Raw genomic sequence first — 20,268 nt, forward strand, 5'->3', positions numbered from 1 at the left:
GAAATACTAAGGTGCGGAGCGCATGTGAGTGGGCTGGGGGCGGAGGGCGCGGTTGTTGTTTTCAATCAGGAGGGAGTTTCAGACTCTGAGCTCCAGATCCGGGCGAGTCTCTAGGGAGAAGCGGGAAGGCAGCTTTCTCTCTGAAGTTTGCAGCAGTTACAGAGCCGCTGGGTGGACCCCAGCATATGGCGCCCGAACTGGGGAACGGAACTGAGAGCAGCCATAACTGCTCACCCCACCCGCCCTGTAGATCCCCTGGGAACTGCCCCGCCCAAGCCCTGCACAGAGATATTTGCCAGATAGCCTCAGGCAAAGGCTAGATTAGCACCGCCCTAGAGATCCAGCACAGAACTCTCCCATTGCAGACACAGCTGACTCTCATAGCCAGTTAGCCTGGAGGTCAATTCACCCCTAGTATTGCCGACAACAATTAAGGCTTAACTACAACAAGACTGCGCACAAAGACCACAAGGGGGTGCACCAAGAAAGCATAAAAAATTCGGAGTCAAAAAAACATGACAGAAATGGAGGATATAGAGCTAAAAAACGCAATTTTGAGGGCTTTCAATAATTTGTTAGAAACTGCCGATAAACTTGATGAGAGCCTCAAGAAATCTAATGAGACCCTCAATGTTGTGATAAAGACCCAACTAGAAATTAAGCATACACTGACTGAAATAAAGAATATTATACAGACACTCAATAGCAGACCAGAGGAGTGCAAAAATCAAGTCAAAGATTTGTAATGCGAAGAAGCAAGACACCCAACCGGAAAAGCAAAATGAAAAAAGAATCCAAAAATATGAAGATAGTGTAAGGAGCCTCTGGGACAGTTTCAAACGCACCAACATCAGAATTATAGGGGTACCAGAAGATGAGATACAGCAAGATATTGAAAACCTATTTGAAGAAATAATGACAGAAAACTTCCCCCACCTGGTGAAAGAAATGGACTTACAGGTCCAAGAAGCGCAGAGAACTCCAAACAAAAGGAATCCAAAGAGGACCACACCAAGACACATCATAATTAAAATGCCAAGAGCAAAAGACAAAGAGAGAATCTTAAAAGCAGCAAGAGAAAGAGACTCAATTACCTACAAGGGAATACCATACGACTGCCAGCTGATTTCTCAACAGAAACTTTGCAGGCCAGAAGGGAATGGCAAGAAATATTCAAAGTGATGAATACCAAGAACTACAACCAAGATTACTTTATCCAGCAAAGCTATCATTCAGAATTGAAGGTCAGATAAAGAGCTTCACAGATAAGGAAAAGCTAAAGGAGTTCATCACCACCAAACCAGTATTATATGAAATGCTGAAAGGTATCCTTTAAGAAGAGGAAGAAGAAGAAAAAGGTAAAGATACAAATTATGAACAACAAACATGCATCTATCAACAAGTGAATCTAAGAATCAAGTGAATAAATAACCTGATGTACAGAATGAACTGGTGATTATAATGAATCAGGGACATAGAAAGGGAATGGACTGACTATTTTTGGGGGTGAAGGGGAGTGGGAGATGCGGGAAGAGACTGGACAAAAATCGTGCACCTATGGATGAGGACAGTGGGTGGGGAGTGAGGGCGGAGGGTGGGGCGGGAACTGGGAGGAGGGAAGTTATGGGGGGAAAAAAAGGAGGAACAAATGTAATCTGAACAATAAAGATTTAATTAAAAAAAAAGAAAAAGAATCCTTGCAATGCCATAATTACTAGACCACCCAGTTTGAATAGACACTTGTCCAAAGACAACATATGAATGCCAATATACACATGAAAAGAAGTTCAACTCTAGTCTTTAGGGAAATGTCAATTAAAACCTCAAACTCACTAAAGTGGCTATAATTCTTTTAAAACTCACACAATAACAAGCGTTGGAGAGAATACGGAGAAGCTGGAACACAGACACGGTGTTGGCGGGAATGAAAAGGGCACAGCCTGGCCAGTGGGGCTCAGGGGTTGAGCAAAGTCTTGGGCACCAAGAGGTCACAGTTGGATTCCTGGAGAGCACATGCTCAGGTGGAGGCTCAGTCCCCACTAAGGGGCGTGCAGGAGGCAGCTGATGGATGGTTCTCTCTTATCAATGTTTCTCTCTATCCCTCTCCCTTCCTCTCTCTCTAAAAAAATCAATAAAAACATATTTTTAAAAATAAATTTTAAAAATTAGGGTGTATCATTAAAAAAATGTTTCTTTAGACAACTTTAAAAATATATATCAAGCATAGAATCACTATATGACCCAACAATTCCATCCCTAGGTAAAGATCCAAGAGAAATGAAAACATGTCCACACAAAGCCTTGGACACAATGATTCTTTACATCTTTGTTCAGACCAGCCGAAAGGTGGGAACAACCCAAGTGCCCGTCAACTGCTGAATGGATGAAACAAAAGACCATGGGGCCTCGCCTCAGTTGTTTAGGCATCGTCCCAGTACACCGAGGTGTGGCTGGTCAGGGCACATACAGTGAACACATAAACAAGTGGAGCAACAAATCGATGTCTCTCTCTCTCCTTCCTGTATCTCTAAAATCCATCAATCAGTTATTTTTTTTAAGATACCACTGAGTTGTACTTGGCGATGAAAAGGAATGCAGTGCTGCTAGTGGTAGGGTGTGTGAGCCTCAGACACAGAGACAGCAGGAACACCGGAGCTGGGCTCCGTGTGCACAGCCATCCAGAAACGATGACCCCACAGAAGTGTCGGGGCTCGGGGCCGGGGGAGGACTGTGGATGGCATGGCTTTCCTTCTGGAGGATGGGAACACTGTGGTCCGTGCACTGATGGGCGAGGCCCTGGATGTGTGAGGCCAACGAAGCACTTGTTCCCACTGGTCAGCAGGGACAATTTGCACATAGACATGAGTATAACCTGCTGGGTAAAATCAATCGCATCTACACAGATATCAATAAAAATGAATAAATTGGTAGTTAAGTGAGGAACGAGGCATCTCTGTAGTTTCAAAGTACCTTCCCACCAAATACTTATCAGGTGCAAGGAGAAAGACTGTCACTGCATCAGGAGCTGTAGGATGGCATCATCTGACCAAAGCAGAGGCATCAGGGCCAGGACACAGGGCCTCATGCCCAGGGTCTCCAATCTTGGAGACAGCCAAGAAGTTCTACCGAAAGCTGACCAGCACTCTTCAGGAGGGTGAAGGTCATTGAAAAGTTAATGTGGTGACGGAGGAACCAAGATGGCGGCATAGGTAAACACCGGAGATTGCTGCTGCAAACAACCACTTCAAAAATACAACTAAAAGCGGAACGGACATCACCCAGAACCACAGGAAAGCTGGCTGAGGAGAGATTCTTCAACTAGAAGGAGAGAGAAAAGCATACCGAGGCTCAGAGGAGGCGCAGTATGGAAAATACAAAGGTGTGGAGGTGCGCGCGCAAAGCGGGCTGGTGGCTAGTGCGCGGTTGTCGTTTTCAATCAGGAGGGAGTCTCAGACTCTGAGCTCCAGATCCCGGCAAGTCTCTAGGGACTCAGACTCAAACGGGAGAAGCGGGATTGTCTGGCATCAGTTGAAACGTGAGAGCAGCTTTCTCTCCAAGGTTTGCAGCCGTTGCTGGGGTTCTGAGAAACAGAGCCTCTGGGAACGAGACTGAGAGCAGCCATAACTGCTCCCTCCACCCGCCCTGTTGATCCCCTGCGACCCAACCCGCCCCGCCCAAGCCCTGCGCAGAACCATTTGCCAGATCGCCTCAGGCAAAGGCTAGATTAGCACCTTCCCAGAGGACAGAAGTTTTCCACACAGCTGATTCTCACAGCCAGTCGGCCTGGTGGTCAAATCCCTCTAGTATTAACTACAACAATCAAGGCTTAACTAGAACAAGACTGTGCACAAAGACCACAAGGGGGTGCACCAAGAAAGCATAAAAATGTGGAGACAAAAAAACATGACAGAAATGGAGGATATAGAGCTAAAAAACGCAATTTTGAGGGCTTTCAATAATGTGCTAGAAGCTGCAGATAAACTTGATGAAAGCCTCAAGAAAACTAATGAGACCCTCGATGTTGTGATAAAGAACCAACTAGAAAGTAAGCATTCACTGACTGAAATAAAGAATATTATACAGACACCCAACAGCAGACCAGAGGAGCGCAAGAATCAAATCAAAGATTTGAAATGCGAAGAAGCAAAAACACCCAACCGGAAAAGCAAAATGAAAAAAGAATACGAAAATACGAAGATAGTGTAAGGAGCCTCTGGGACAGCTTCAAGCGTACCAACATCGGAATTATAGGGGTGCCAGAAGATGAGAGACAGCAAGATATTGAAAACCTATTTGAAGAAATAATGACAGAAAACTTCCCCCACCTGGTGAAAGAAATGGACTTACAGGTCCAAGAAGCGCAGAGAATCCCAAACAAAAGGAATCCAAAGAGGACCACACCAAGACACATCATAATTAAAATGCCAAGAGCAAAAGACAAAGAGAGAATCTTAAAAGCAGCAAGAGAAAGAAAGTCAATTACCTACAAGGGAATACCCATACGACTGTCAGCTGATTTCTCAACAGAAACATTGCAGACCAGAAGGGAATGGCAAGAAATATTCAAAGTGATGAATGCCAAGAACCTACAACCAAGATTACTTTATCCAACAAAGCTATCATTTAGAATTGAAGGTCAGATAAAGAGCTTCACAGATAAGGAAAAGCTAAAGGAGTTCATCACCACCAAACCAGTATTATATGAAATGCTGAAAGGTATCCTTTAAGAAGAGGAAGAAGAAGAAAAAGGTAAAGATACAAATTATGAACAACAAACATGCATCTATCAAGAAGTGAATCTAAGAATCAAGTGAATAAATAATCTGATGAACAGAATGAACTGGTGATTATAATAGAATCAGGGACATAGAAAGGGAATGGACTGACTATTCTTGGGGGGGAAAGGGGAGTGGGAGATGCGGGAAGAGACTGGACAAAAATCGTGCACCTATGGATGAGGACAGTGGGTGGGGAGTGAGGGCGGAGGGTGGGGCGGGAACTGGGAGGAGGGGAGTTATGGGGGGAAAAAAGAGGAACAAATGTAATCTGAACAATAAAGATTTAATTAAAAATTAAAAAAAAAAAAAGAAAGAAAGGTTAATGTGGTGGTACATGGGCGGCTACAAAGCATCTCAGATGGACATTTAAGAAAAATGGAATTTAAGGAAAGGGGGGGATGGGGTGTCCAAAGGGAAGGGCTGCACAGCACCGAGCCAAGGGGACACGGGGCGATGCTGGCAGCCCCAGGAGCCGGATTCCACCTCATATGCAGTCACTGTCGGCAGGGGGTCGGGGCTGAGCTGGTGGGCTGGGGGTCAGATGGAACACAGATGTGCGATCAGGTGCCTCCAGGACAGGTTCCCTTCCTTATATGCTCTGACACCTGGTGGCCAGCAAGTCCTTCCTGGCCTGTGTTCTCCTGAGGCGGGAAGCTTGGACAAGTCTTCCTGGTCTTGTCTCCTGTGGCAGGAAGCTTACAAATGGCCATTAAGGATCATATGGCCCTAACATTTTCCTCTTCTCTCTGCTTGTTAGTAATTATTCTTATGGAATCGGGGTGAAGGTCTCTATCTTCTGGAACCACCTCTTGCTGATTGGTGGTGTAGAGATGTCCCTGACCCGTGTTTGCATGTTGGGGACCTGGAGAGCGATGGTAGGATTGTCCTGTAGGCCATGGTCGGGACTGGCTGTGTGTCTGTAATAAGTTGTATACAGTTTTGGAGCAAGGAAAGGAGGGCATGGCCGATGCAAGGTCTGAGAGAAGGAGACTCATTGAGGTGAGTGGACCCAAAATAGGTAGAAGCCACATCTTATTAGGATACCAGGAAGAGAGGGATTGCCCAATATCTTGGTTTTGTCAGTTATATATGTGTAACCGTTCTGCCTGTTCATAGATTTTCTTTATGTTAGTTCCAACGAGACCGGAAGTGTTAATGGAGGGACAGCAAGTCTGTGAATACCTGCACAGACCCCTCCCTGCTCTGTGAGGAGGGCACCAGGGCTACAGGTTGTCAAGGACTAATCGGCTAGGGAGCCCAGGGTCCTGGGGAGTCGGCTAAGTGGTTCGCAGGGCAGAGATGTTCTTCCTATCGGGTTGGTGAGTTCTGTTAGAGTGTGTTCATGGCAGGTGAGCCCTCCCCATGAAGCTACGGCTGAGATTGTCCCAATGACCCTGCCAGGACTCGACCAAAGCCCCTTTATGTCCCGCGTGGGGTTGTGCTTTGTTGGGTTGTGCTGAGGGTAGCGATGCCTGTTGGTGCAATGACTCCTAGGGTACAATCGCTCCATGTTGCGAGTGAGCTATCGCCTCAAGGAGTTCTGAATGGAGAGCTAAGAAGTTGTTGGGAGTTCTGCATAGACAAAGGAGTCCTAGGGGTGCTGGTATAAGAGAAGGGTTAGAGGAATTATACTTGTTGAGAAGATGGTAGTTGGGTAGAGAAAGACACTTGCGGATGGACCGCGCTTGGAGGTATTGTGTGGTTTCCATGCCGGAGCTTTGAAAATGGGGGCAATGTGGTTTGTAGCTTTCCTAGCCGCCAGCTGCTGCGCTGAGCAGGGTTTGTGTCAGCTGTTCCTGAAATAATGGCAGCAGTGGCTTGTGTTTGGAGTGCAATTGTCGTCCTAGTTTGGCTGGCTTCCAGACGGGCTCAGGGGGTGAGCCAGGACGAGCTGCCTGCTGTTGCCCACTGCTCCCCTGGTTGCAAGTCTCATGGGTCCCTTAGAGGTTAGGGGATTCATGCCTGTGGGGGAAGGAAAGGGGAGGGAAATGGCCTGGGCGTGCTCCTTGAAGGGAGAGGGCATACTGAGTCCTTTGTCCTGAATGTATTTCTCTCTCTTGCAGGTGGGAATCTTATGGGAGGTCTCAGGGGAGAGTCTTAATAGAATATTCATCAGCTTTCCAGGTGTGCTCTCTCAGGGTCATGGTTTCCGCTGATTGGTCGCTGCCAGGGCCGGGGGTCATCATCCAGGGCAGCTCACTTGTCTGGTTTTGCTGCTTCTCTGAGCCTGGAGCTGCAATACAGCTGAGGCCTTGATGTTATCTTTGGAGAAAAAGGTCAGGGGCCTAAACCCTGATATGAAAGATCTAGGGTCCAAACTGTATATCCAGTGATGTGCCAGGGAGAGGAGGTCACCCTGGAGACAAGGTTCTTGTTTTCCCAGTTTTGCCCCTTGCGAGGCACCCATGGCTTTCTGCCCTGGCGAGTGTCTGTCCCAGGCCCATCACCCCAGCTCTGCTCCTGTGTTAACAGTCAAGGCTGATGCTGACCAGTGAGAAGCAGCCCAGGTGCTGCGGCCGAGCCCGCCGTGAGCCTCCCGCCCGCCGTGAGCCTCCCGCCCGCCGTGAGCCTCCCCGCCCGCCGTGAGCCTCCCCGCCCGCCGTGAGCCTCCCCGCCCGCCGTGAGCCTCCCCGCCCGCCGTGAGCCTCCGTGAGCCTCCCCGCCCGCCGTGAGCCTCCCGCTCAGGGTGTTCTGGGTGACGGCGTGGCCGCGGCAAGCATGCTCTCCAGAGGGTCAGGAGAAGCAGCTCTGTCCTGTGTTTGAAATGTTCCTGTGAGTTTGAGGTTGCTTCAAAAATATTTTGAAAAATAATGGGACATGAGGACGTGATTTCAGTGACGGGGCAGTCAGTAGAGGTCTGTGAGGGGAGGTGCAGGGGGGCCGGCATCCTCAGACCCGGCAGGTGCAGGGCCCCGCTCGCTCAGGACTGTCCCTGGAGCCCAGGAGGCTGGCTCCAACCTGCCCCGCTTGGCCTCGCTGGGCCCCGCTACTCTGCGCAGCCTCCTGGGTGGTGCTGTCCCTCGGGAGTCTGACAGCCACAACACGAAACAGGAAGTGGCAATGGTGCCCTGGACACGTGGGCCCCAGGCAGAGGCACTCGATATTTGCCTCCTCCCACTCCGACCCCTATCCCTCCTCCTGCCGCCCCGGCTTTTCCTGCAGCCCCTGCCTCTCAGACAGGGAGCCCCCGCACCCCCGACCTCTGGGCTTCACACCTGGGTTCACAGCTGCAGGGGGTCCTCCCACCTGGCAGCGCTGGCATCCCACCCACGCCCCAGCTTGTGGCAGGAAATGCAAACAGGGCAAACAGGGCCCAGGGGTAAATGAGGCAAGTTTTGCTCTTTTTCTTTCCTTTTTTCTTAAGCTGGGATTCCGGGAGAATAAAATGAAGACTTGCTGAGTAGAGCAGACAGACCTGCTTTTGCTGAGTTTAGGTGAAAAGGGGGGGCGGAGGAGCTGGCAGTCCCTTCGCTCTGCAAGGTTCTCTCATTATTTTGCTTCTAAATCAGCCTCACTGGAACTTTCTCTATTCAGTAAAAGCCAAATGCAAGCCTGTCCCTTAATCGCTGCAGCAGCAGCTCTCTGCTGAGAAAATAATACAGACGTAACTTCCAGCCGCACACTTTTCCATTTATATGCAAATAGTGACCTTTCACCCAGGCTATCTCAAAGAAGTGGTTCCTTAAAAATGCAAATAGCACGTTGCTGTCAGTGACTGTGGCTGAGTCTTTGTTATATTATTATTATTATTTCTTTTAACCTCACCAAGGCTGTAGAAACAGCAGCGAAAGCGCCCGCAGTAATAATGACTTTCTAAACCAAATCACAGGCGTTCTCAGGCATCTGTCACGGAGCCTGCCAGCAGGGAGGGCGGATCCCAGGTGGTGGGCGGAGTTGGTCAGCCCCCTGAGGCCCGTCCTGGGAGAGGCCTCGGTGCAGAGCTGTTCCAGCCTGAGTTGCCCAGGCCAGGCCTCCAACCCAGCCAGGCCTGAGACACAGGCTGCAGGAGCTTCCACGCGATGCTCACGGACTTCACGGCACCTTCTACCCCAAGCGGAGTTCCACTATGACCCCAATCCCACCTACAACTGGGCTGATGGGACCCCAGGACACTCTCGGAAGCTCCCCTGAGAAGAGGAGAGAGGGAGGGGGGGGGGATGAGTGGGGGGGGGGGGGGACGGGGGGACAGCAGTAAGAAAGGTTGGAAGAACAGGCTAGGACAGTGATGGCGAACCTATGACACGCGTGTCAGAGGTGACACGCAAACTCATTTTTTTGGTTGATTTTTTTGGTTGATTTTTCTTTGTAAGTGGCATTTGAATATATAAAATAAATATCAAAAATATAAGTCTTTGTTTTACTATGGTTGCAAATATCAAAAAATTTCTATATGTGACACAGCACCAGATTTAAGTTAGGGTTTTTCAAAATGCTGACACGCCGAGCTCAAAAGGTTCGCCATCACTGGGCTAGGAGAACAACCAGGGGGAGCCCAAAGGAAGTGGTCAGGGCAGAAGGCATTGTGGTGGGGGCTCCCCGCGATTCCCTCAACCCACCCCACTAACCAAGCCCGGCAGCAGGCCAGGCAGGAGCTGGGAAGATGTGTGCCGTCTCCCGCACCGCCCCCAGAGCACAGGGCCCTATCAGTGCCACCCACCCATCCTCTCTGTCTGTGGCTGCTGCCCCGCAAGCCCAGAGCTTGGGCCACCCCGTGCTTAGGAAAAGAGGGTGGTGGCCAGCCAGGCTGAGCCAACCTCAGAAACCTTCAGAGCAAGCACCTCAGATTGCCTGTCTTGGTCCAGGAATACGCAGAGGAGAAGGCAGCATGATGGATGGCTTGGCACAGCCTCACCCACCAAGCGGGGAACCCAGGGGGCTGGTTCAGGGCCCTCCGCACAGGTCTCTGTGGTCTCCAGAAGGCACATGGGCACCATGGCCCTTCTTCACCCCCAGGGCCCGTTGGGGGAGAGAAGGGCCAGCTCCAGGGCTCAGTGGCCCGAGTGGGACTGCCTGCCAGCCTCCAAGCAACGCCAGGAACACTCTGCTCCATCTGGTCAGGCCAGGTGGCCTCAGAGGGACCCTGGACAGGAAGGGGCCTGGCAGGAGGGGTTGGGTGGGGCCAGGGAGTGCACCCTGTAGCATAAGAGTTGGGAGTCCAGTTCCCCTAACAGAGCCTATCTGGGGTCTGCCAGGGCCAGAAGCTGAGGGTCAAACCTGCAGCTGGAAGGCAGGCCAAGGCCCAGAGCCAGCAGCCTGTGAGGGGCCACGCCAAACCCACCCCTCTCTGCTCCTGACGCTCTGAGGAATCAGGGCCTGGCTGCGGCCTCTCTGGCTTTCCTGGCGGCTCAGTGGAGTTCCGAGGCAGGCGCAGCAGAACTTGCATGAGCGGAGGCAGTGCGCTCACAGCTCTCACCAACTGTGAGACCTGGCGGGTGCATGTAAGAGGAGGAAGCCCTCACCGCTAACCTGCTTCAGGGGCCTCAGCAAACCGCCACAGCAAGGGTGGGAATAAAAGGAGGTCACACAGAACGCTAAACACACCAAAATCTGACCGTAACAAGGAAGAGCCAGAGGCACGTTCACAGGACGTGGTCTTGTCCGCCCGGGGCAGAACCAACCTCAAGAACTGAAACTCCTCACAGGGCATTGAAGTCGCTTTTCTTCTGACTCAATTTCCTTCCAACCTTGAAACCAAAATTGAGAAGCATCCCTGGCATGTCCAGCGGGGCCCTGTTCACAGGAACCTGGGCAGCACCTGCACCTGCGGCCAGTGGGCGGGCCTGGGCCTGCAGGTGCTCCTCAGAGGGAGCGGGGACACATGCGAGGTGGGTGCAGTGTCCTACGGAGCAGCCAAGACGGCAGATCAAGGATGAGACACTGAGCGCACCGCACAGAGAAGCTGCAGAGGTCCCCCCGCCCCCCGGGCCTGGTCAGGGCCTGGAATGAGAATGAAACTCAGCTGCAGGGAGAGGAAGCGCCACTGGGAGGCAGGTTGGGGATCTTCACTTGGGGACGGAGACTAAGGTTGGAGGAAGCTGGACACAGACCATGGGCATCTCCCAGGAGGGCTGTGGGGGAGAGGCAGCGTGTGCGCATCCCAGGAGAGCGCTGTGTCTGACCCGCCCCGGGGCAGGCCAGCACCTCCAGCTCCACAGGAGCCCCTGGCCATCCTCAGGGGACAGAACTGAAGCCAGTTACTCGCAGGACTCAGCAAATCCAGCCGGTGCAAAGGCTGAAGGGCTGCCACAAGTCAGCTCAGTAAGACGACAGGGACATGGAAACATCCGGGCCCTCAGAACAGAGGGTCTGGCTCACCATGACTCAGCCTCCCTAAGCCACTGGCTGAGGTGGGTTTAAGGTCTGGGAGCCCAAGGGCCCCGTGGGCCTTGTCACGCAGGCACCTGCACACAAGGGAGTGTCTGAGCTGCCACAGCAGAGGGAATGTGGGAGGGCGGCCCTGGGTCTGATGAGAAGCCGGGGAGAGAGGGGAGGGGAGCGGCCTTGGAGCTCAGGTTGCTCCTCTAATGTGCAGCTTTTAGGGAACAAAATGGGAAAAAAGGAGAGGCCCCAGATGGCTTCTGCCAGAGCCTCAGACCGACGTCCAACACCATCAAGGTGTGAAGCCAGGCGTGAGTGTGGGTGGGAGCCCCGCAGCGGGTCCAGCAGCAGCTCGGGCCATATGGCGTGTGTGCCTACATCTAGGTCACCGCGTGAGCACATTCGCACCCCGCCACCACCCCGAGTAACACAGAATGCCAGTCCTTCAAGGACCTATCACTGCCCGCCCCGCTCAGTGCATGGCACACTACACAGGCTGGCCAGCTCCACGCTGCCAGGACAAGCCCCTGCAGTTACCAGAACACCCTGAAGGTGGGGCTGCAGATGCAGCAGCCGGGGTGGCAGGAGGGGGGCCTGAGACCAGATGCCCAACCCTGTGCCATTGCGTCTCCCTCCCACTGCTGCCTGTGCTGGTCCCGACAGGGCCTGCTCACAGCCGTCCCCCAGTCACTTTCATGCCGTCTGATTAAAATAACATTGCACTTTTGTGGGCAAATTTAAAAACGGAAAAGGGATGAAGCGAATGGTAAAGCCTCTCTTGGCACAAGAAAGCACACGTGTTCCTGACGGTGAGAGCCAGGGAGGGTGGGATGGTGCCAGCAACGCTGACGGGAGAGGGGGTTGTTGGAAGCGCCCGGAGCTGCGCTCCCCTGCGGGGTCCTGTCTCTGTTCTCTCTGACGCGCGGAGTCTGAGAGCAAAAGCATTTCAAGTGAAACACGTCCCTCTCTCGTTTTGTTTTGAGTTTTTAAAGCAACGTTTGGAGAAATGAAACTCAGCATTCATGAAAGACAGAAAGTACTCTGAGGGCCTCGAGACCTCCCCCACCAGACCCGCAGCGCTCTGGCTGGGCTGCCCAGGAGGGGTCCCCAGAGAGAATGGCCTTGGGGTCTTAGGAGCAGAAGGCCCTAGGGGCACTGCTCTCACCCCTCTGGGAAATGGCATTTTGGGGGCTGACTAATCTAATGATGCCAGCTCCCAAAGACCATTTTCCTATCAACTCTCACCACAAAATTCCCGTTAAAGTAGACACTCAACTGCTCCGTTATTCATGAGGGAGTTCACAGGAAAGCAGTAGGAGGCAGTCTGGGAGCTGAGACTGGGGCGAGGCCCAGCGGCACCTGCAGGGCTCTCCTGCCGGCTTTCCACAGCTAAAAGCCGACAGCAAGAGGACCTGGGCCAGGCCTCCAGGGCTCGGGCCAGTGCAGTGTTGGTCTTCCCAGAAAGCCTGGTGACTGACTGCATCCTACTGGCTGTCCAGTGCCCTGCCGGCCGATCAGGTGACAGGGGCACCCAGCCCCTGGGCTAGTCCCCGCCTCCTATCACTCCATCGCTCTGGGCCACATGGTGCTGACAGAGATGGTCACCAGGTGGGGCCTGAGCTTTCACTATGGCACATGGCACGCCCAGCCCATCCAGGAGGAGCTGGCCCCACCAGTGTGCCCACTGCCATCAGGGCAGCCGCGGGAGGCCAAGGGGACCTTGCTGGCACTCTGGCACAGTGTCTTCAGATACTTTGTCTTGCTGTGTGCCCAGTGCTGGGCCATGCAAACCAGCATTCCCAACGGTGTGGCCATCACCAGGCATGGGCCCCATCTGGAGGGAGGTCAGCTTGGCTCTGTGCTGCCTACACACTCCAGCCCCCCCTCCGCCCTTCCTCCCCACCCCCCACCCCACCCCCCAGCCATCAAGCTCACAGAGTCACCATGTCCCGGTGGGCAACCTTGGTGACTCCAGGCCAAAAGAGGGCAGTAGGAAAAGCAGGGGCCAGGCTCTGGGCAGCACCAGGGAGAGTGCCCAGAACAGCTGGGCCCAGCTCCAGCCAGAACCAGCGCTCCTCTGAGCCAGGGGCCAGCACACTCGGCAGGCCTGTCAACATCTCTGAGCACTGACAGGGCTTTCAAGTAAAAGCTGCTGTGACAACCAGGACAGAGCAAACTTTCAGCCCCAAAGGCTCTGCGCCCACAGGGGGTCACCTCTAACCAGGTTCTCTGCCATCTGGCACCAGAACTCTGCTTTTGCCAGACCTTCCAAGAAGGTATATTGTCTCAAGTACTTGGGGCTGCCTCTAGACCAGGGCAATCCTGAGGGTCCCTCAGGCCCCCAGGTCAGAAGCGGCCTCCTTGACCTGCATGAGCTCCCAGGCCCACATCTGGGCCCCGCAGTCCAAGGGAACTCAGCCCAGGTGGTTCCAAGATGGAAAGGCCTCTGTTCCCCGCTCTCATGGCCCCGGGGAGGGCCGGTGCTACACAGGGGCCCCGTCTCCAGCTCCAGGGGCCGAGGGTTCCTGCAGCTGCCTCCTCTTTGCCAGCAAGCTGCGCCTGCACCCTGGCTGGCCTGCTCTGCACAGCAAACCACTCTGGGAAGCTAGCAGGTCCTGTCCTGTGGGGGACGCCCTCCCTGCTGCGCCACAAACTCCAATCCCCGCCCTCCCACTCTTTTGTGTACAGTAACTAACAGAGCACATGGAAGGGGGTGATCGTCACAGCCCAGGACCGACGGGAGGGGCCCACGCCGGTCACCCTCACCCAGGCTCACCCCTCGATCTGCCCAGCACCCGCCTGCCTTTTGTTCACTCAGCCACTCGCCTCAGAGACCATCACAGGTTCTCTGACTTTATTTAAACCACTAAGGCAACATTTCCCACCACCCTCTCCCAAAAGAATGATGATAAAGGATGTCAGCAGCACCCGGACAGGGACAGTCTGCTGGCCGGAGACCCAGCCTTCCTCCTGCTCCCAGAGCCACCTCCCCGGTGTTTTGTTTCAGGAATTCAACAAACTTGACCAGCCAGTGGTATCCACTGGTGACATGGACTCTGAGACAAGAACAGCTGTGGGACAGGAAGAAGAGGTAGGCTCCCGCATGAGGACCCACACACACAAGGGCCCGCGGCTCGTCTACTTTCCTGGCTCACAAAGAAGAAAGTGATCCAGGGGACAGAACAAAGTCCACACCCTGACATATCAGCCACAGACAAGGGCACCACGTCGCTCAAAGCTCACACCAACTGCTCGGCCAACCAGGATTTTTAGTTTTAAATACACAAGCCCAGTTACACCAATACATACACCATGGCTCTCGGGACCCTGTCACATCGCGAGAAGGGACCGAGAGGAATGGCTACTCATTCCTGCACTCTCCCCCACAGATGCATGCACCTAGGTGTTGTTCCCTAACTTTAGAGATACGTGACAGGCAAAGACAAATGCTCACATGACCATCTCCACTCCGCGTCTCGGGGGGGCGGGGGGGGGGGCCACACATGATGTGCGGACTCTGAGTCCCCGTTCCAGGGAGATCTGCTGCTGACGGAGGCAGCGTCCTCTCCGTCACAGCCGCGGTCCCACAGCTGCAGGCACCTGCTCCTCTTCCAGAAATGCACGTGAAGTTTCTCGCCTGGCTACCAGGTCCCCCAATGTCTTTCCCGGGAGATGCACAGAGTGTCCACTCAACTCAGAGGCCAAGCCTGCGAGCGAGCAGGGAGGGACCGAGAGGGGAGGAAACCAGCCCCGGCAGACCCCGGAGGAGAAGAGCGCCTCGGCCCAACAGAGCAGCTCTAGAGAGCCGCCCCCGACCTGCTCCCCCTGCAGAGAAAGCCTTCATCCCGGCAACTAGCTGCTCGCATGCCCGGCCCCTGTCCCCGTCCGTCCGAGGGGGGAGCCAAGCACCCGGGATCTGCCTTTGTCCGCGAAAGAACATAACATTGACTTACCTTTCCCCACAGCTATTGTCTGTCCTCTTTCAAAATGACATCACGGAAAGCAATCATGAAATTTACATGGGGGGTGCAGGGTGGACGGGAGGAGGGGCAGGCAGCTGCCTGCCAGGCATCACATGTGGGGAAGCCTGTGTGCGGGTTTCAATTAAATATCTTCTCCCCTCAGTGTGCGGGCTCCTAAGCCAGCGAAAGGCAGCGTCTCATTTACTTAATGACCGCTCTCATTAGCAGCGGTGGCACGGGCTGGCAGAGAGGCTCCTTTGTAAATACGCTACCCATGAACCCTTGGGGCTCAATATATCTGTTTACTCTCCGAGGTGAAATAAATTTACAGTATAGCATCAGCAAGATGGATCTGCTGACCTGGGAACTGAGAGGGGCCGGGCTGGCGGAGCCCCCAGCTCCTGCTCTGAGCCACCTCCAGCACAAGGTGCCCACATTTGCCCACACTGGTTTATAATTAATATGCAACATGATTGGGTTTTTTATGCAAAATACACAAAAGGGCAGAGAGCGTCACAACTGCCATGCTCACCCCCCTCTGCTTTCTCCACCAGTGGTTCAGTCCAATAATTCCTAATAGCAGCAACCGGAATGACAGATGCCCTGGGTTAGCACGGCTGCAGAGAAAGTACTTTACAATATTTATTGGTGGTTAAGAATATGACCTACCATCATAAAGAACGGACGGCAGAATTTATCACTCAGATGAGCCAGGAGGGCTACATAGCAGTTCATCTGCATATTCAAGTATCAGTGACGTAAATGGATGTGTGTATATATTTTTAAAGTGCTTAAATAGTACCTGTGGCCACAGACCAAAAAATAAATTTATACACACAAATAATCAATCAAGAAAAGATACTTTTCTTTTATTACACATTCCCTTTTTAAAACAATTATTTTAAAATAATAAAATCCTCTCAGAGAGGATGTGTACCTCCTGGAGCCCTAAAGTCGTAAGTTTATCGCATACGCACAAGTTCTCTGCTCCATCTTTCCGAGTCTTTTTAAAACTGCCTGCAAGGAGCTATCCAATGAAAACCAAGAGTAGGAAAATCCATAGCACACACAGTAGAAGTACCACCCACCCTTTAGGTACATACAATACAAGTACCACCCACAATTTAAAACTAAATTGTCTGCTTTCTCATCTCTCATTTTGGGATTTTTTCCCACATTCAGGGGTAAATGTAGGAATTTCTTCAGGGTACCCAGGAGCCAAGGTATGCTTGCTTACTACTCAAGTTCCCTTTTCTTTCTGATAAATCAGGCGAACAATTGTCCATTATCACAATTAGGTTATTAGGAACTGTCCTGTGAATTGCAGACTCCTTCCTAGGACCGGCTGCCACGGAGGACAGAGGCTTCCCATGAGCAAATAGCATTTCCTGGTAAGTTATTCAAGAACACATAAACCCCAACTTAATTAGCATCAAATGTCTCAGACCATCAAAAGTATGAATGAGACAGAACTAAAACATTTTGCATTCTTTAAGAAAGCATGTGCTGAAAATCAGCTGAAACTCTTCCACAGCAATTATTGTTAACATGCAGTGTCCTATCTACAGGGAAGTCAACGAGCACGATCCTAAAAGTAGGCAAGTAGGTATGTTCGGTTCTTATACACACACATTATCCTCATCAATAAAATGCACAATATACCTTGGGCAGCCTTTCAGATGGAGCAAAAAGAACTAAATGCACGCCTTCACTGGTCAAACTGAGGGTGAAATCTTAATTATCGGATGAGTGAGGTGTGAGGCTCCTGCAGTGCCTGCCTACCATTGTTTTTATTCTTTTGGAAGCTCATGTCCATTAGCCTAGATTCTTCAGCGGTTCTCAACCTTCCTAATGCCGTGACCCTTTAATACAGTTCCTCATGTTGTGGTGACCCCCAGCCATAAAATTATTTTCGTTGCTACTTCATAACTGTAATTTTGCTACTGTTATGAGTCGTAATGTAAATATCTGATATGCTATATGTGTTTTCCGATGGTCGCGACCCACAGGTTGAGAAAGAAGGACATAGTCAGTTGAGAGCTCTCCTGAAAAACCACTTCCTGTCTCCTCTGGACACGCTGTGTGTGCTGGGATACTTTACATCCGAGCCTTTGGCATTCAGCAATCCTATTAAACTCTTATCAGCAGGCTGCAGGCTCGGCAGCCCTGAGCACCATTGTTTGCAGGGAAGATATACTCAAGGGGGGGGGGGGGGGGGCGGCGGAGCTGAGTCAGCCAATTCCCCAACAATGCCCACTGTCTCACGAAAGCACTAATTCAGATATGTAACAGTCACGCTTAGAAACAACAACAAACAGGTAGTTACAGGGAGAGATCAAGTTGTACAAAGAAGACCTGGTGCGGCACAATTATTTCTTCAGGAAACAGGAATTATATCAGCACAAACCTCAGTCTCAGCATTTCACATGTCCCCCACTGACGCATCCCCCACTGACGCATCCCCCACTGACTCATCCCCCCTCCCACCCCCCAGCTGTGCAGCTCTGTTAGGAATGGAGACTTCCAATGTGCTCGCTGCCAGTTCCAGGAACTGGGAGAGAAGCCCTGTGGCTGTTTCAGAAGAAACAGGTTTAATGAGCACAGGTTCAAAATCTGGGGCTGACTCATCTAGAGAACAAGGCAGGGTCACAGGAGAGGAGCAGGGAAGGGCTGTGCGGGCGGCTTCCCCAGCCTGAGCGGTGGGGTGGCCACGTGCCTTGGTCTGATCAGCACTTTGGACAGCGCCGTCGCCCCGAGCGGCCTTTGTTCTCCCCACAGCCTCGGCTCAGGAGGACTCGCTGGGAGCCTTCACACCAAGGCCACCAGCCCTGCTTGGAAGTGACAGCCGCCAGGTGCAACCAAACACTTTGTTTCCGGGTGACAAACACCACGGACATTTTAATGATAAGATGCTTTCTTTTCCACAATTAAGCACAGAGCAGATTGCTTTCCTTTAAGCTTTATAGGGAAGTCGCATGTGACTGTTACTGGGAACATCCACAGGGAAACAACCTCTGTTTGGCTGAAGGGTCTCCAAACTCCACTGGGGACAGAGAGAGCTTTGCAAAACCAAACCTGCAACTGAAGCCGCGCTGGGGAGACAGGCTTGATGATCGCTTGGCTGGAAAGATCATGTAAAATACGTGTAATTCCTGTGCAAATCTGCACAGATACTCCAAGTATCTGTCCATTTGCTTCATAAAAACTCTGTCAAGTAATTTTGGTCTAAACTTTCTGCATCTGTGATTGGCACCACCTTCTCCGTGACCAGCTGGGTGAGGCTTTCTTGTGTGTGTTTTCTGAAAGCGTCCCTGCAGATGGGCACCGCCTTAAAGCTGCAGACGACAATTAGGGCCCTTGTGTGTGGAGCCGAGGTGGTCAGCATTAATATTGTATATGAACAGCTGAGGGCGAGGGGGGTGCGGCCCCAGGCAGGCGCTGGCAGATGGAGCAAACAAAACCCAGAGCCACTCTTACCAACACCCGGGGCTGACTTTGTGTGCCGTCTCGCACACCCGCACACACTCTGGGCCAGATTGTGAGACATCAAACACACCAACCCTCTGACACTGTGTGAACACATATCCGCGCACGCGCGCACACACACACACACACACACACACACACACGATTGGGAGGGTTTGTAGGGGCACACACACACTCCTGCTCCAGCAGTGTTAACTGGCACACACACAGGAACTACATGTGATGGGAACACAAGCAGCTGCCCCAGCCACAGCCCCTCTGTTCCAGACAAGCCTCTCCAGTCACACACAGAGACCTGCTCCCACCCCACCTCCTCTCAAAGCCTGGGAGCCTGCTGCACCCACACCCTCCCTCGCTGCCCCCCACCTTCAACCTCCTGCGCCAGCCCAAGGACAGGTGCTGCAAGCTCTCCGTCAGCTGAGGGAGGGCAGGCTGGAGTCCATGGGCCTGGCCTCTTTCAGAAGGAGCCCTTCTGTCACCTCCTCTGCTTCCCAGAGAAGAGCGCTGAGTGCTGACGGGACACACAGCTAATTAGTCCCTTGGGCGTCTTGGCAGAAACCTGTGAACAGGCCAGGGAGGGGTGCCCGGGGCTGGGGGGAGGTACGCACCCAGGAAGGTCCCGCAGAGCGCCATCCTGGCTGAACAGGTAAATCTCCACCCTGAAGCCTGGACACTCGGTCACTTCATGCTGGGGAAAGTTGCTGCACAAACTTCTGTGTCCTAGGGCCCTGGAGAGCCCCTTCTCACCCAGCCAATCAGAGCAAAGAGCAGACAATCACAAATTAATGCCTTGCCAATGAGGCTCCTTTCCCCACACAATGGGCCCCAGCCCAGACAAAGAGCCCCGCCTGCAGGTGGGGAAGAGGAACGGCCCCTCACAGTGAGCCAGGGAGGCGCCTTCCAAAGAACGCTTCCCCCTCCCTCCACCCCTTCCTTCCCTGAGCTCCTCCTCCCTTCCCTTCCCTCTCCCCTTCCCTCTCCTCTACCCCCCTCCCCTTTCCTCACACCTTCTTCCCCCCACCTTTCCTCTCTACCTACTTCACCCCAGACCAAGCCAGGGCAGAAACCAGTGTGATGGGGGGCAGGATCGGTCTGGGGAGTCCTGGCTTGACCCCAACATAATCACTGACTGCCTAAGGGACAGGCCCTGGGGCCCTGGAACTATGGGCTCCCCACCACCAAACTAGGGAGCCCTGGTGGGGGTGGGGGAAGGTAAACGGAGGACCAGAAACCCACCTCTCAGGGATGGAGGCTTAGGAGGGAGGAACTTGAGTTTGACCTCTGGCAGCTCAGCCCAGACCAGCGTGGGGAGGGGCGGGGGTGACCTTTCTAGGACAAGTCCTCCTGCCTCATCCCCTGTCCCCATCCTTCACTGCCCACACGGCTTTGTTTATGCAAAGTTTGGCCCATCCCAGACCTGGCTGGACACTCCCAGCCTGGAGCCTGGCTTCTGCTCACCCTGAGACAACTCAAGTCTCACCTCTGGGAGGTCACCATCCCACCCTCCATCTGGCTACCCCCCTGCCTATAAGTGGGGCACAGGCTGCTGATGGTCTGGGTGTGAGTTGGGGGCAAGACACACTGCAGGGGGATGCTCAGGACTCCAGGTTGAGCTTGAGCCATTGGTGGGGGCAGTGCCACTCACTAATGGGGGAGGGAGAAGGTGTGTGGGAATCTATGTGGGTTCCAGTCTGAGGCTCAGGGCCAAGATCAGGCTGGAAATA

The 20,268-nt window shown here is 52.9% G+C and overlaps 1 protein-coding gene across 5 annotated transcripts in view; it reads right to left on the reverse strand.

Moving 5' to 3' along the window:
- MYT1 (myelin transcription factor 1) overlaps positions 1-15,630 on the reverse strand; it is a 62,769-nt gene extending 47,139 nt beyond the window's left edge. For 3 of the 5 annotated variants that reach the window (XM_070419534.1, XM_070419533.1, XM_070419530.1), the window contains exon 1: positions 15,050-15,351. The gene's annotated coding sequence lies outside the window, so the exon portion shown is untranslated. Of the gene's footprint in view, positions 1-14,550; positions 14,633-15,049; positions 15,352-15,590 lie in introns of those variants that run through there. The other 2 variants (XM_070419532.1, XM_070419531.1) reach the window with 2 other exon arrangements.
- Positions 15,631-20,268: the final 4,638 nt, after the last annotated feature.

Source organism: Myotis yumanensis, unplaced genomic scaffold (assembly GCF_028538775.1).
Source record: "Myotis yumanensis isolate MYYU_CA2020_CCGP unplaced genomic scaffold, mMyoYum1.0.hap1 SCAF_7, whole genome shotgun sequence".
Classification (NCBI taxonomy): Eukaryota; Metazoa; Chordata; class Mammalia; order Chiroptera; family Vespertilionidae; genus Myotis; species Myotis yumanensis.